We start from the raw sequence: 13,768 nt of genomic DNA on the forward strand, positions 1-13,768 counted from the left end.
CTTATTTGATTTACTTAATTATATATTAAGTACATTCTAACATTGCAAATATTACCATAAGTGGGTAAAAGTAAAATTGGTCTTCTGAAAAAAAAAAAAAAAAAGAAAAAAAAATCAATTGAAAAAAAGAGCAAAGGATTTGTTAGATATTTCTCCAAAGAAGATATAGCAGCGGCCCAACTAGCACATGAAAAGATACCCAGCATCATTGGCTATCAGAGAAATGCAAACCAAAACCACAATGAGATACTATTTCATACCCATTAGGAGGGCTGTAATCAAAAAGTTAAGTATTCGGGTGCCTGGGTGGTTCAGTCGGTTAAGTGTTTGTCTTCGGCTCAGGTCGTGATTCCAGGGTCCTGGGATCGAGTCACCTGTTGGGCTCCCTGCTCAGCGGGGAGTCTGCTTCTCCCTCTGCCCCTCCCCCCAGTCATGCTTGCTTGCTCTCTCTCTCTGTCTCTCTCACAAAAATTTTTTAAAAATTAAGTATTCATAACTATGTGGAGAAATTGGAACCCTCGCACACTGCTGGTCGGAATGTAAACATGCTGTAGCTGCTTTGGAAAACTGTCTGGCGGTTCCTCAAAGGGCCGAAAATTGCTGTATGACTTAGAAATTCCATTCCTAAGTGTATACCCAAGAGAATTGGAAATACGTTCACACAAAAACTTTTACACAAATGTTCAGAGCGGCATTATTCACAATAGCCAAAAAGCAGAAACAACCTAGATGCCTATAAAGTGATGAATGGATAAATAAAATGTGGCATATCCATACAATAGAATATTATTCAGGAATAAAAAGAAATGAAGGACTTGTACAAGCTTCAACATGGACAAACCTTGAAAACATCGTGCCAAGTGAAAGAAACCAGTCACAAAAGACCTCGTATTGTATAAGTTCATATGAAATGTCCAGGATAGGCAAATTTATGGAGACATAAAGTAGAGGTTGCTTGGGCTGGGAGGGGTGAGGGAGGTAGGAGGACATGACTATCGGATATGAGGTTTATTTTGGGGTTATGAAAATGTTTTAAACTTAGACTGTGGTGATGATTGCACTCTGCAAATATGCTAAAAAACATTGAATTGCATATTTTAAATGGTAATTTTTTTGGTAAGTGAATTATATCTCAATCTGTTTTGGTTTTTTTTTTCAATCTTTTTTAAAATAAAAGTTTATGGGGCACATGGCTGGCTCAGTAGTGTGTGACTCTTGATCTTGGAGTTTTCAGTTCGAGCCCCACATTGGGTATAGAGATTACTTAAAAATAAAAATAAAATCTTAAAAAAAATAAAAATAAAGTAAAAGTTTATAATCTAGGGAGAAGAAGCTCAGGTACTGAAATAAGGTAGGGGAAATAGAAATGGGGAAATGATGATGGATTTGAAGGTCAATAATAAAAAAAAGGATAGGGCTTTGTAAATGATTTTGACAACAACAGATAGGAGGTTGCATACGTGGGAACTCTCAGATTTCTGGCTTGGAGGTCTAAATAGAGAATGGTACCATTTCCCACAGTGGGACAGGAACATGAGAGGAAAAGAATACTTTAGGGAAAAGATGACGAGTCTGTTTTTTAGGACACAGAGTTTGAAGTGCCTAGAGGAGAACTGGGTAGAGTTGCTCAGTAGGCAATTTACAATGTAGGCCTGGAGATTGGATACATAATTGGAGAATTATTAGTGACAGTCTTAAGGTTGAAGCCTTGTATGTACAAAACCACACAAGGAGAGTGTTGGTTAAGAAGGAAAAAGGGCTGAGAACATGTAAGAATTTTACAGAAAAAGAGTTGCTGGCAAAGGAGACTGAGAAGCTGCAAAGAGGTAAGAGGGGAATCAGGCAAAAGGTATTAATAGAGCCCATGGGGGAAGAGGTTTGAGAAAACAGGAATGGGTTATAAAATAAATAGTCCTCATATGATCTCACTGATAGAGGAATTCTTAATCTCAGGAAACAAACTGAGGGTTGCTAGAGTGGTGGGGGTGGGAGGGATGGGGTGGCTGGGTGATAGACACTGGGGAGGGTATGGGCTATGGTGAGTGCTGTGAATTGTGTAAGACTGTTGAATCACAGACCTGTACCTTTTGTTAAAAAAAGAAGATAATAGGAAGGGAAAAATGAAGGGGGGGAATCGGAGGGGGAGACAAACCATGAGAGACTATGGACTCTGAGAAACAAACTGAGGGTTCTAGAGGGGAGGGGGTTGGGGGGACGGGTTAGCCTGGTGATGGGTATTAAAGAGGGCACGTATTGAATGGAGCACTGGGTGTTATACGCAAACAATGAATCATGGAACACTACATCAAAAATTAATGATGTAATGTATGGTGATTAACATAACATAGTAAAATAAAATTTAAAAAAAAGAAATAAAAAAATAAATAGTCCTCAGGATGTACCATACAGCATGGTGACTGTAGTTAACAATACTGTATTGTGTATTCAAAAGTTGCTAAGAGAGTAGATCATAAAAGTTCTCATAACAAAAAAAGAAAAGAAGAAATGGTTAGCTTTTTTTTTTCTAAGATTTTATTTATTTATTTGAGAGAGAGAGACAGATAGTGAGAGCATGAGCAAGGAGGAGAGGGAGAAGCAGGCTCTCTGCTGAGCAGTGAGCCCACCATGGGGCTCCATCCCAGGACCCTGGGATCGTGACCTGAGCCAAAGGCAGACACTTAACTGACTGAGCCACCCAGGCGTCCCAAGAAATGGTTAGCTCTCTTTCACTGTCTACTTCATACAACATGAACAATATGAAAAAAATATTTTTTGTGCTTGTCAATTCAGAGGTTAGTGTAACCTTAATGAGCAGTTACAGAGGAGTGTTCAGGGTAGAATTCATAAGGGTTTTAAAGAAGGGTTTCTTAAAAGATAGGATAGTTAGTTTTATAAGAGAGACATTTGTTTTCCCTAATTTTTTACTGCTAGTGCTAGAACTTTTTTCTTTATTCCAAGCATTTCCAATCCATGCTGCTTCATTTTTAAAAAAATCTCATGTGGTTTAATTTAGGTTTTTTTTTTCCTTTTTCTTCCATTTTTTGTGTGTTTATAGAGGCGTAATTAACATATAGTATTAGTTTAGGTGTTCAACATACTGATTTGAAACTTACATACGTTGTGGAATGGTCACTACTATAAATCTAGTTACCATCTATCATCTATTAATACAATATTAATATTGTAATATTAATACAATATTATTTACTGTATTACCCATGCTGTGCATTATATCCTTATGACTTATTTATTTTATAACTGGGAGTTTGTACTTCTTAAACTCTTTCACCCATTTTGCTCTTCCCAGTCCCCCTCCCCTCTGGAACCACCGATCTGTCCTGTGTTATCTATGAGTCTGTGTTTTGTTTTTTAGATTCCACATGTAAATGAAATCATGTATTATTTGTCTTTCTCTGTCTCATTTATTTCACTTAGCATAATCCTTAAGATTCATCCATAATGTTGTAAACAGATTTCATTCTTTTTTATGGCCAAGTAGTAGTCCATTGTATGTATATATACCACATCTTCTATATCCATTCATCCACTGATGGACACTTAGGTTTGTTTCTTCCATATCTTGGCTATTGTCAATAATATTGCAAACAAACATAGGAGTACATGTATCTTTTCGAATTTGTGTTTTCATTTTCTTTGGATACATATCCAGTAGTGTAGAATTGCTGTATCATGGTAGCTCTACTTTTAATTTTTTGAGGAACCTCTGGGTTTTCCATAGTGGCTGCACCAATTTACATTCTCACCAACAGTGCATGAAGGTTCCCTTTTTTTCTACATCCTAGTCACCACTTGTTATTTCTTGTCCTTTTAATATTAGGTATTATGAATGGTGTAATGTAATATCTCATCATGGTATTGATTTGCATTTCCTTAATGATTAGTGATGTGGAGCATCTTTTCGTGTGCCTGTTGACCATCTGTATGTCATCATTGGAAAATAGCTATTTAGATCCTCTGACCATTTTCTAATTGGAGTGCATCTTTTGTTTTTATTGAGTTGTATGAGTTCTTTATATATTTTGGATATTAACCCTGTATCAGATATATGATTTGCAAATATTTTCTTTTATTCAGTAGGTTGGATTTTTGTTTTGCTGATGGTTTCTTTCACTGTGCAGAAGCTTTTTAGTTTGATGTAGTCCCATTTGTTTATTTTAGTTTGATGTAGTCCCATTTTGTTTCCCTTGACTTGGGAGTCAGATTCAAACATTGCTAAGACCTACGTCAAGGAGCTTACTGCCTGTTTTCTTCTAGTAGTTTTATAGTTTCTTACATTCAATTTGTTAATCCATTTTGAGTTAATTTTTGTATATGATGTAAGATAGTGGTCCGTTTTCATCTTTCTGCATATAGCTATCCAGTTTTCCCACCACTGTTTATTGAAGAGGCTGTCCTTTCCCCACTGTATATTCTTGTTTAAATTAATTGACTCTGTGTATATGTGTGGATATATTCTTGGGCTCTCTGTTCAGTTCTGTTGATGTATGTGTCTGTTTTTATGCCAATATTGTACTATTTTGATTACTATAGTTTTGTAGTATAGTTTGAAATCAGGCAGTGTGCTACCTCCAGCTTTGTTCTTTCTCAAGATTATTTTGGCTATTCGGGTTCCTTTCTGGTTCCATACAAATTTTAAAGGTACTTGTTCTAGTTCTGAGAAAAAAATACCACTGGAATTTGATAGGGATTGCGTTGAATCTGTAGATTACTTTGGGTAGTATAGACATTTTAATAATATTAATTCTTCTAATCCATGATATATCTTCCCATCTATTTGTGTTGTCTTCAATTTCTTCAATCAGTATCTTATAATTTTCAGTATACAGGTCTTTCATTTCCTTGGTTAAATTTTTGCATAGGCACTTTACTCTTTGATGTAGTTGTAAGTGGGATTGCTTCTTGATTTCTCTTTGATTGTTATTAGTATATAGAAATGCAACAGATGTTCATATATTAATTTTGTATCCTGCAACTTTACCAAATTCATTTATTAATTCTAACAGGGTTTTTTGTTTTTTTGTTTTTTTTTGTAGTATCTTTAGGGTTTTTTATATATATAGTATAATGTCATCTCCAAATAGTGCTAGTTTTACTTCTTTGTTTCCTATTTGTATGCCTTTTATTTCATTTTCTTGCCTAATTGCTGTGGCTACGATTTCTAATGCTATGTTGAATAAAAATGGGAATACTGGGCATCCTTATCTTGTTCCTGAACTTAAGAGGTAAAGCTTTTAGCTTTTTACCATTGAGTATAAAATTAGCTGTGGTTGTGTCAGATATGGCCTTTATTATGTTGAGGTACATTCCCTCTATGCACACTTTATTAAATCGATGTTGAATTTTTTCAAATGCTTTTTCTGCATGTATTGAGATGATCATATGATTTTTGTCTTTCATTTTGTTAATACAGTGTATCACTTTGATAAGTTTTCAGATATTGAACTATCAGTTTCAGATATTGAACTATCCTTGCATCCATGGAATAAATTACACTTGATCATGCTGTATGATCCTGTTGATGTATTGTTGAATTCAGTTTGCTATTATTCTGTTAAGGATTTTTGCATCTATATCTTTGAGAGTTATTGGCCTGTAATTTTTTTGTCTGGTTTTGGTATCAGTGTAATGATGGCCTGATAAAATGGGTTTGGAAACTTTCCCTCCTCTTTAGTTTTTTGGAAGAATTTGAGAAGCATAAGTATTAAATCTTCTTTGCATGTTTGGTAGAATTTAGCAGTGAGGGCATCTTGTCCTGGACTTTATTTGTTGGGATGTTTTTGATTACTGATTTAATCTCCTTACTAGTAGTTGGTCTATTCAGATTTTCTGTTTCTTCATGAGTCAGTTTTGGAGGATTGTAAATTTCTAGGGATTTATCCATTTATTCTAGATTGTACAATTTTTTGGTATATAATTATTCTTAGTGGTCTCTTTGATCCTTTGTATTTCTGTGGTATCACTTGTAACTTTTATTTCCAATTTTATTTATTCAAGCCTTCTTTTGTTTTTCTTGGTGAGTCTAGCTAAAGGTTTGTCTATTTTATTTATCTTTTCAAAGAACCAGCTCTTAGGGGTGCCTAGGTGGCTCAGTCAGTTAAACATCCTATTCTTGATTTAGGCTCAGGTCTTGATCTCAGGGTTATGAGATTGAGCCCTGTGTTGGCTTCCGTGCGTGGCAGGGAGTCTCCTCCCTCTTCCTCTCCCTCTGCCCCTTCCCCCACTTGTGCTGTCTCTGTCTCCCTCTCTCTCTAAAATAAATAAATCTTAAAAAAAAAAAAAAAAAGAACCAGCTCTTAGTTTTATTGATCTTTTCTATTATCTTTTTAGCCTCTATTTCATTTATTTCCACTCTAATCTTTATTATTCCTTTCCTGCTACTAACTTTGGGCTGCTTCTGTTCTTTTTCTAGTTCCTTTAGGTGAAAAGTTGAATTGTTTGTTAAATTTCTCTTCTTTCTTGTGGTAGGCCCATATTGGTATGAATTTTCCACCTGGAACTGCTTTTGCTACATCTTACAGATTTTGGTAGGTTGTTTTTCTGTTTATATTTGTCTCTATGTATTTTTTTCATTTCTTCTTTGACTTATTTTGTTTATTTTCCTCTTGTAATTGATTTCTAATTTCATACTCTTACGGATGGAAAAGATGCTTGATATGGTTTCAAAATCTTGAATTTATTGAGACTTGTTTTGTTTTCTAATGTGTGGTCTATTCTGAAGATGTTTCATGTGCACTTGAGAAGAATATGTATTCTGCTGCTTTTAGATGGAATGTTCTGTTATATATCTATAAAGTCTATCTGGTGCATTTTGGTATTTAAGGCCAGTGTTTCCTTATTGATTTCTGTCTGGATGATCTATCCATTGATACAAGTAGGGTATTAAAATCTCCTACTATTATTGTCTTGCTGCCAGTTTCTCCATTTTGGTCTGATAATATTTGCTTTATATATTTTGGTGCTTCTGTGTTGGGTACATATGTATTTATAAGTGTTATATCTTTTTGCTGTATTGACTCCTGTATCATTATGTAATGACCCTCTTTGTCTTTAATTACATTGTTTGTTTTGAAGCTTTCTTTTCATTTCCATTTTCATGGAATATCTTTTTATATCCTTTGACTTTCAGTCTCTGTGTGTCCTTACTTCTGAAGTGAGTCTCTTGTAGGCAACATATAGATGTGTCCTAGTTCTTATCCATTTAGTGTCTTTTGATTGGAGAACTTAGTCCATTTTGATTTAAAGTAATTATTATTAGATATGTACTTATTGCCATCTTTTAAATTGTTTTCTGGCTGTTTTTATAGTTCCTCTCTGTTCCTTTCTTCTCTTGTCTTTGCCACAGTTTGATGACTTTCTTTAGTGTTATGTTTAGATTCCTTTCTCATTTTATGTATTTGCTATAAGTTTTTGCTTTGTGGTTACTGTGAGGTTTACATATATCATCCTACGTATATAACAGTCTGTTTTAAGTTAATAGCAACTTAAATTTGAACACATTCCAAAACTACACTTTTACTCCCTCTCCACATTCAATATTTTTGATGTCACTTTGCATCTTCTGTGTATCCCTTAACTAATTGTTGTAGTTTTAGTTATTTTTACCACTTCTGTCTTTTCACCTTCTTAGTAGCTTCATAAGTGATTAATCACTACTTTTACTATATATTTACCTTTTTCAGTAAGATTTTTACTTCTGTGTGTTTTCTTACTATTAACTAGTGCAATTAGTTTTCAGCTTAAAGAAGTTTCACTAATATTTCTTGTAAGGCTGGTTTAGTAGTGATTAACTCCTTTTGCTTTTGCTTGTCTGGAATACTATTTATCTGTCCTTGCATCTGAATGATAATCTTGCTGGGTAGAGTATTCTTAGTTAGAAGATTTTTCCTTTCAGTACTTTAAATATGTCAATGCTACTTTCTTGCGACCTGCAAAGTTTCTGCTGACAAATCTGCTGAGAGCCTTATGGGGGTTCCCTTGTATATAACAATTTGTTTTTCTCTTGCTGCTTTTATGATTTCTCTCTTTATCTTTAACTTTTGGCATTTTAATTATAATGTGTCTTGGTGTGGGTCTCCTTGGGTTCATCTTCTTGGAACTCTCTGGGCTTCCTAGACTGGATGTCTGTTTCCTTCCCTACGTTAGGGAATTTTCAGCTATTATTTTCTCAAATAAGTTTTCTGTCTCTTCTCTTTCTGCAACCTCTTTAATACGAGTGTTATTTGATGTTGTCCCAGTGGTCCCTTAAGCTATCTTTACCCTTTAAAATTCTTTTTTGTGTTTACTGCTCTGTCTGGGTGAGTTCCATTGCTTTCTATTTCAGCTTGCAGATTTGTTCTTCTGCTTCATCTAGTCTCCTATTGAACCCCTATATATATTTTTCAGTACAGTTACTGTATTTTTCAGCTCTGTGACTATTGTTTGGTACTTTCTTATGTTTTCTCTTTCTTGAAGTTCTCACTGTGTTCATCTAGTCTCCTCCTGAGTTCGGTGGGTATCTTTATGACCATTACTTTGAATTCTTTATCAGGTATATTACCTCTTTTTATGTGGCCTTTTTTTGTTCTTCCGTTTGAAACGTATTTCTCTGTTTCCTAATTTTGCTTGCATTTCTGTGGTTTGTATGTATTAGGCAAAACAGGTACCTCTCTCGGTCTTGAGGGAGTGGTCTCATGTAGGTGATGATCCTTTTCATTTAGCCATACCCTAGCTCTTAGCTGTCTCTTGAATTTGTATGATTGTCTAAGCCACCTGGTTTATCCTTGATATGTCCCCATTGCTTAGGGTGTGCCAAGACCTGTCAGTGATCCAAGGTGGGGGGGGGGGCATCTCATTTAGTACATGTTTTCAGGCCAGTCCCCAGCCTGGGATTGGGGGATTGTAGAACTGCCATTTTAGTGGACTTTTGCTAGGGAGGGGAGAGAAGTCTGTGACTTCTCTACCCAGGGAGCAGGGGAGCACTGCAACTGCCCAGGCTCTCTGGCCTCAGGAAGTGTGGAGACCATGTACATCAGCCTTTGTGGGGGTTGGGGTTTTGTGTCCAGCCCCGGAGTGTGTGTAGAATGCAATAATGGTAGCTACCAGCATCTCTGTCACTGGAGAGCATCTCAACTGTCCCCCACCCCTCCTTCCAGTGCCTCCAGATCAGAAAATGAGTCTCCTTCACATATAGTCTAGGCATTTTTTTTTTTTTTTTTTTTTTTGCTGGGTCTTGGGGTAAGTAAGACCACGAGTCCTCCAAGAGAGAAATCTCCGTTTTTTTATAGCACTTTGGCACCCCCTCCTCCCTAAGACATTGGCCCTGTTGGCTTTGCAAATAGACATTCTGGAAGGCTCATCTCTGGTGCAGATTCCAGAGGCAGGAGTGCTGATGTGGGGCAGCAACCCCTTACTCCTCTGGGAGAAATGCCTATGCCGTGAGATCTCTCTCTCTTGTGGGTCACCATACCAGGGGGGTGGCATTTTGTGAGACTCTGTCTCTGCATCTCCTATCCATCTCAATGTGGTCCTTTTATCCTTTGTTGTGGAGATCAGTTCACCTAGTTTTCAGATCCCTTTCAGAGGGAAATGATCCATATGTAGTATGGATTTGGTGTGTCTGTGGGAGGGGGTGAGTTCAGGATCTTCCTACATCGCCATCTTGGACCTCCTCCTGGTTTTTCTTTTCATAACCAAAAATAGCAATGCAAACTATAGCATCTGTGTTATACACATTAGGATTCAAATTATGTAAATCTCTAATTCCACATACAAAAAGGATTTATATCAGATTCTATTTATAAAGTCAGGAAAATTCCTTTCACCAGAGCCTTAATTCTTATATTTTTCAAGTGCTTAAAAAAAAAAAAAAAAAGAGTCATTAAAAAAAAAAAAAATGCCTGCAACTTACTGTATGAAGATTTCATATAATCTAGTGAGTTGGTTATACTTTTTTCTATAGTCATCTGAGGGTAGTTGGGCTTCACACAGCCCTATTGATCAAAGTTAGGATCATTATATCCTCATCCCATATACATATTTTAGAGCCTATCTTTGACAACTCTATCTCACTGTGGCCCTAAAAATTCCTTTCCAAAAGAGTCAGATGCTGTCTTCTTTCCTGCTCATCTGCATCTCCCAGGAAGTGAGAAGTTTTAGAGTTTCTTAAAATTCTAGTGTGTTCTAATGTAGTGGTGTTCAAACTTTTTTGGCCCTCCCCATACATACATGTATGTCTGTCGGTCAGAAGCAGTAATTTTCATAAATGATTCGGTGAAATGCACTGTAGTATTAACCATCCCATTTTTCCTTTTAATTCTGATTATGACTCACTACAATGAGTATTAGATCATGATCATGATTCAGTAATAGAGATTTAAAATTTCCATGGCCTGTGGAGAAGCTTCAAGGCTGGCCATAGATTTGCTAAACCCCAATTTGTTCACCATGACTTTGTCTTAGAAGTGTTATGTATGATCTGGCTGCCTGGTAACTTTAGAAGCCTGCAGGAGTTGCCCTACTTCTGGGTGCTAGAATTATTGCCCTCATGCTATAGAGAAAAAGCAACACAATTCCAGGTTTAATGATATCCACCATGAATTGAATGCTTACTATGTGTCAGGCACTATAATTGGCATACATAATATCTAATCTTAAAACAAGTTTGAAAATTAGGACCAACATCACCATTTTGGTAGCAGAGTAGGGAGAACGAGGCACACAAAGCTTAGAGACATTAAGTAACTTGTCCAAGATTATATAGTTTGTAGGTGGCTTTACCGCTCAGATTTTTTCACTACCATTCACTCTCTGAAAAGGATGTTCCATTGTGAAGGATCTTCTTTAATGCTCCTCTTTATTGTGCCTAAGGAAAACTGAGAGGCCTGGAAAACACTAAAGCCCTAAATTAGACTTTGATAATCTAGCCTGTACGCATTCTTGCTGCTTAAATAGAGAACTCAGGCAATGTCAACATAATCAGGTCAGTGCTCTCTCGATACAGGATGAATTAAGATTGCTTCTGTAATTTTTGGCAGTCCCAGGAGCAAAAGTTACCTCTGTGATGTGCACAGTCTGCTGTGGAGTTCTTTGAAGCCAAAGTTTATAGAAAATGTTTAAGACCATGCCCCTGTTTCTGGTTTTTACTGGTGTTTCTCTATTTGCCCCTGGTAGTAAGATAAGTTCTTATTAGTTACATCCCATATGGAAGCATGGCTAACAAATATCATTATTGGTAATGGGCTTAGCAGCTTCATAAGAAACCTTGGCATCCCAGTGGACTGATGGAAGAAACAAAAGCATAAGCAGTTCTTCTCTGTAACGTTTAGTCTTCTCTGTTTTTACTCCCCCACCCAAGAGACATTTTTCCTATCCCCCTACAGGAGAAGAGTTTGTGATAAAGGGATCGAAAGTGTGGAGTTTGGCTTCTGAGTTGAAATCTAGACCTGTGTTGTCTAGTATGGTAGATACTAGCAACATGTGCTATCAAACCCTTGAAATGTGGCAAATCAGAATTGAAAAAATTTCATATCATTTCAAAGACTTAGAGTATGGAATTTTGTTAATTTTTAACATTGATTACATGTTGAGATAATATTTCAGATTCATTGGTTTTAATAAAAGGTTATTAAAATTAATTTCCTCTATTTTTTTGTACTTTCTTAACGTGGCTTCATGAAAATTTTAAAAATACTTATATGGCTTGCATTATATTTCTTTTGGAAAGCATTGATTCTAGACCAGTGCTTCAGCTACCTCACCCAACCTAGCTTTGAAATATGGCCCTTTAACTAACTTCAGGACACCACCCCTTCCCTCCCATTCAAAGAAAGCTAAATTTTGCTCAGTCTTTTCTTCTGATCCTTTCTCTCTACACCTGGGTGAAGAAGTATTTGGTGATTTACTGGACAGGTGGGGCACATAAAAGAAAATCAGATTTGCCCATTTGGAGGTGAGGACAGATAGTCTTGTTTGGTGGGATAGGAACACCAAGCCCAGAGGCAATATTCTGTGAAGCAAGTTTGACAAAGTACAGCAAAGTTCAGATTTTTCTCATTTTGACTACTTCAGTGATTTTTTTTTTTTTTTTTTTTTTTTTTTTTGCGTGGGAGAGAAAGAGCACGCAAGCAGAGGGAAGGGGGGGAGAGGGAGAGGGAGAATCTCAAGCAGGTTTCATGCTCAGTGCGGAGCCCAATGCGGGGCTCTATCTCAGGACCCTGAGATCATGATCTGAGCCGAAGTGATTTTGTTTTTGATTAAAATATCAAATTATTCTAAGATAATGTGCTGCTTATTTTTATGTGCATATGTTGCCTAGTCACAGTCTGTTTGGTTTACTCTTAGAGGCCCCCAGAGCCTTAGTGAGTTCAGCCCTAAGGTGTGGGGATGGTAGGTTGTCAATCCCTGAACTATGGGAGCTGAGGTCCTGCGAGAGTTGGTTGGTTGCAGCCAAAAAGACCAAAGTAACTGATGAAAAGGGTTTCAAAGGACGTGAACTATCATGTGCATTTGTGTTTCTGTGTGTCTGTAGTAAAATGTTTGTTTATAAAAAAAAAAATATTAAAATAGTTTTCAATTAAAAATTCTCTATTTTATTTATTTATTTTTAAGATTTTATTTATTTTTTTGACAGAGACAGACACAGTGAGAGAGGGAACACAAGCAAGGGGAGTTTGAGAGGGAGAAACAGGCTTCCCGCTGAGCAGGGAGCCCGATGTGGAGCTCGATCCCAGAACCCGGGGATCATGACCTGAGCCGAAGGGAGATGCTTAACGACTGAGCCACCCAGGCACCCCCAAAATTCTCTGTTTTAAAGAATATGAGGGGTGCTTGGGTGGCTCAGTTGGTTAAGCGTCTGCCTTTGGCCCAGGTCATGATCTCAGGGTCCTGGGATCGAGCCCCACATCAGGCTCCCTGCTCAGCGGGGAGCCTGCTTCTCCCTCTCCCTCTGCCCTGCTCATACTCTCTCTCTCTCTCTCAGTCTCTCTCTCTCAAATGAATAAATAAATAAAACCTTTAAAAAAAAAGAATACAATATGAAAAGAAGAAAAATCGCACTTTTCAATTAATTTACAACGTATTCAAAGAAAGACTAACAATTTGTTCAAAAGTGCACCAGTATAATCAGATACTATAGTGTCTGCTAGTTTATAAAATTTCAATAAAAATGTTAAAACCATTCAGAAAAATAATTAAGAATATTTAAATGGATCTCATGTTTATTTACTTAAAATCTTAAATGAAAAAGATTTGTTTAAAATACACAACTCATTAAATTTTTGTATTCCTGAATTTGTGTTATATATGAGAATTGCTTGTCCCCAGGCCACCACACCCAAGTCTTTCAAGTTGTGTCCAGATACTGTTTTTCTATCGATTTTGCAGGGTAAATACTAGAACAACAAATCCTCCTTTGATAAAGCTTAGCACAACACCAAAATCTCGGCTGTAGGTATATGCCATTATGCTAATTTTGAAGCCATTTTTTTTTCTTTGACCAGAGAAGTTTTTCAGATGTTAATTGATTGATCTTTATTTGACATTTGAGCAGAGGAAAGTTGTTGACTCAGTAAATAGTCTCAGCATCTTTGTGGTCTGCTCACTGAGAGGAATCTTTATCTGCTCTGCCTTCATGTCTTCAGGGACTTCAGACCAGTCTTCTATATCTTAATTTGATCTTATTTTCCAGGTCATCAATTCAGTTTTTCTGAGCCTCACAGGCTTGGTATTCTCACTAATAATGGTGTCCATTGTTATCTAGATGTCCTCATTT

General features: G+C 36.6%; 1 protein-coding gene across 2 annotated transcripts in view; it reads left to right on the plus strand.

Moving 5' to 3' along the window:
- RABGAP1L (RAB GTPase activating protein 1 like) overlaps positions 1–13,768 on the plus strand; it is a 782,624-nt gene that overhangs the window by 420,856 nt on the left and 348,000 nt on the right. The window lies entirely within an intron of this gene.

Source organism: Phoca vitulina, unplaced genomic scaffold (genome assembly GCF_004348235.1).
Source record: "Phoca vitulina isolate PV1807 unplaced genomic scaffold, GSC_HSeal_1.0 scaffold73, whole genome shotgun sequence".
In the NCBI taxonomy this organism is placed as follows: Eukaryota; Metazoa; Chordata; class Mammalia; order Carnivora; family Phocidae; genus Phoca; species Phoca vitulina.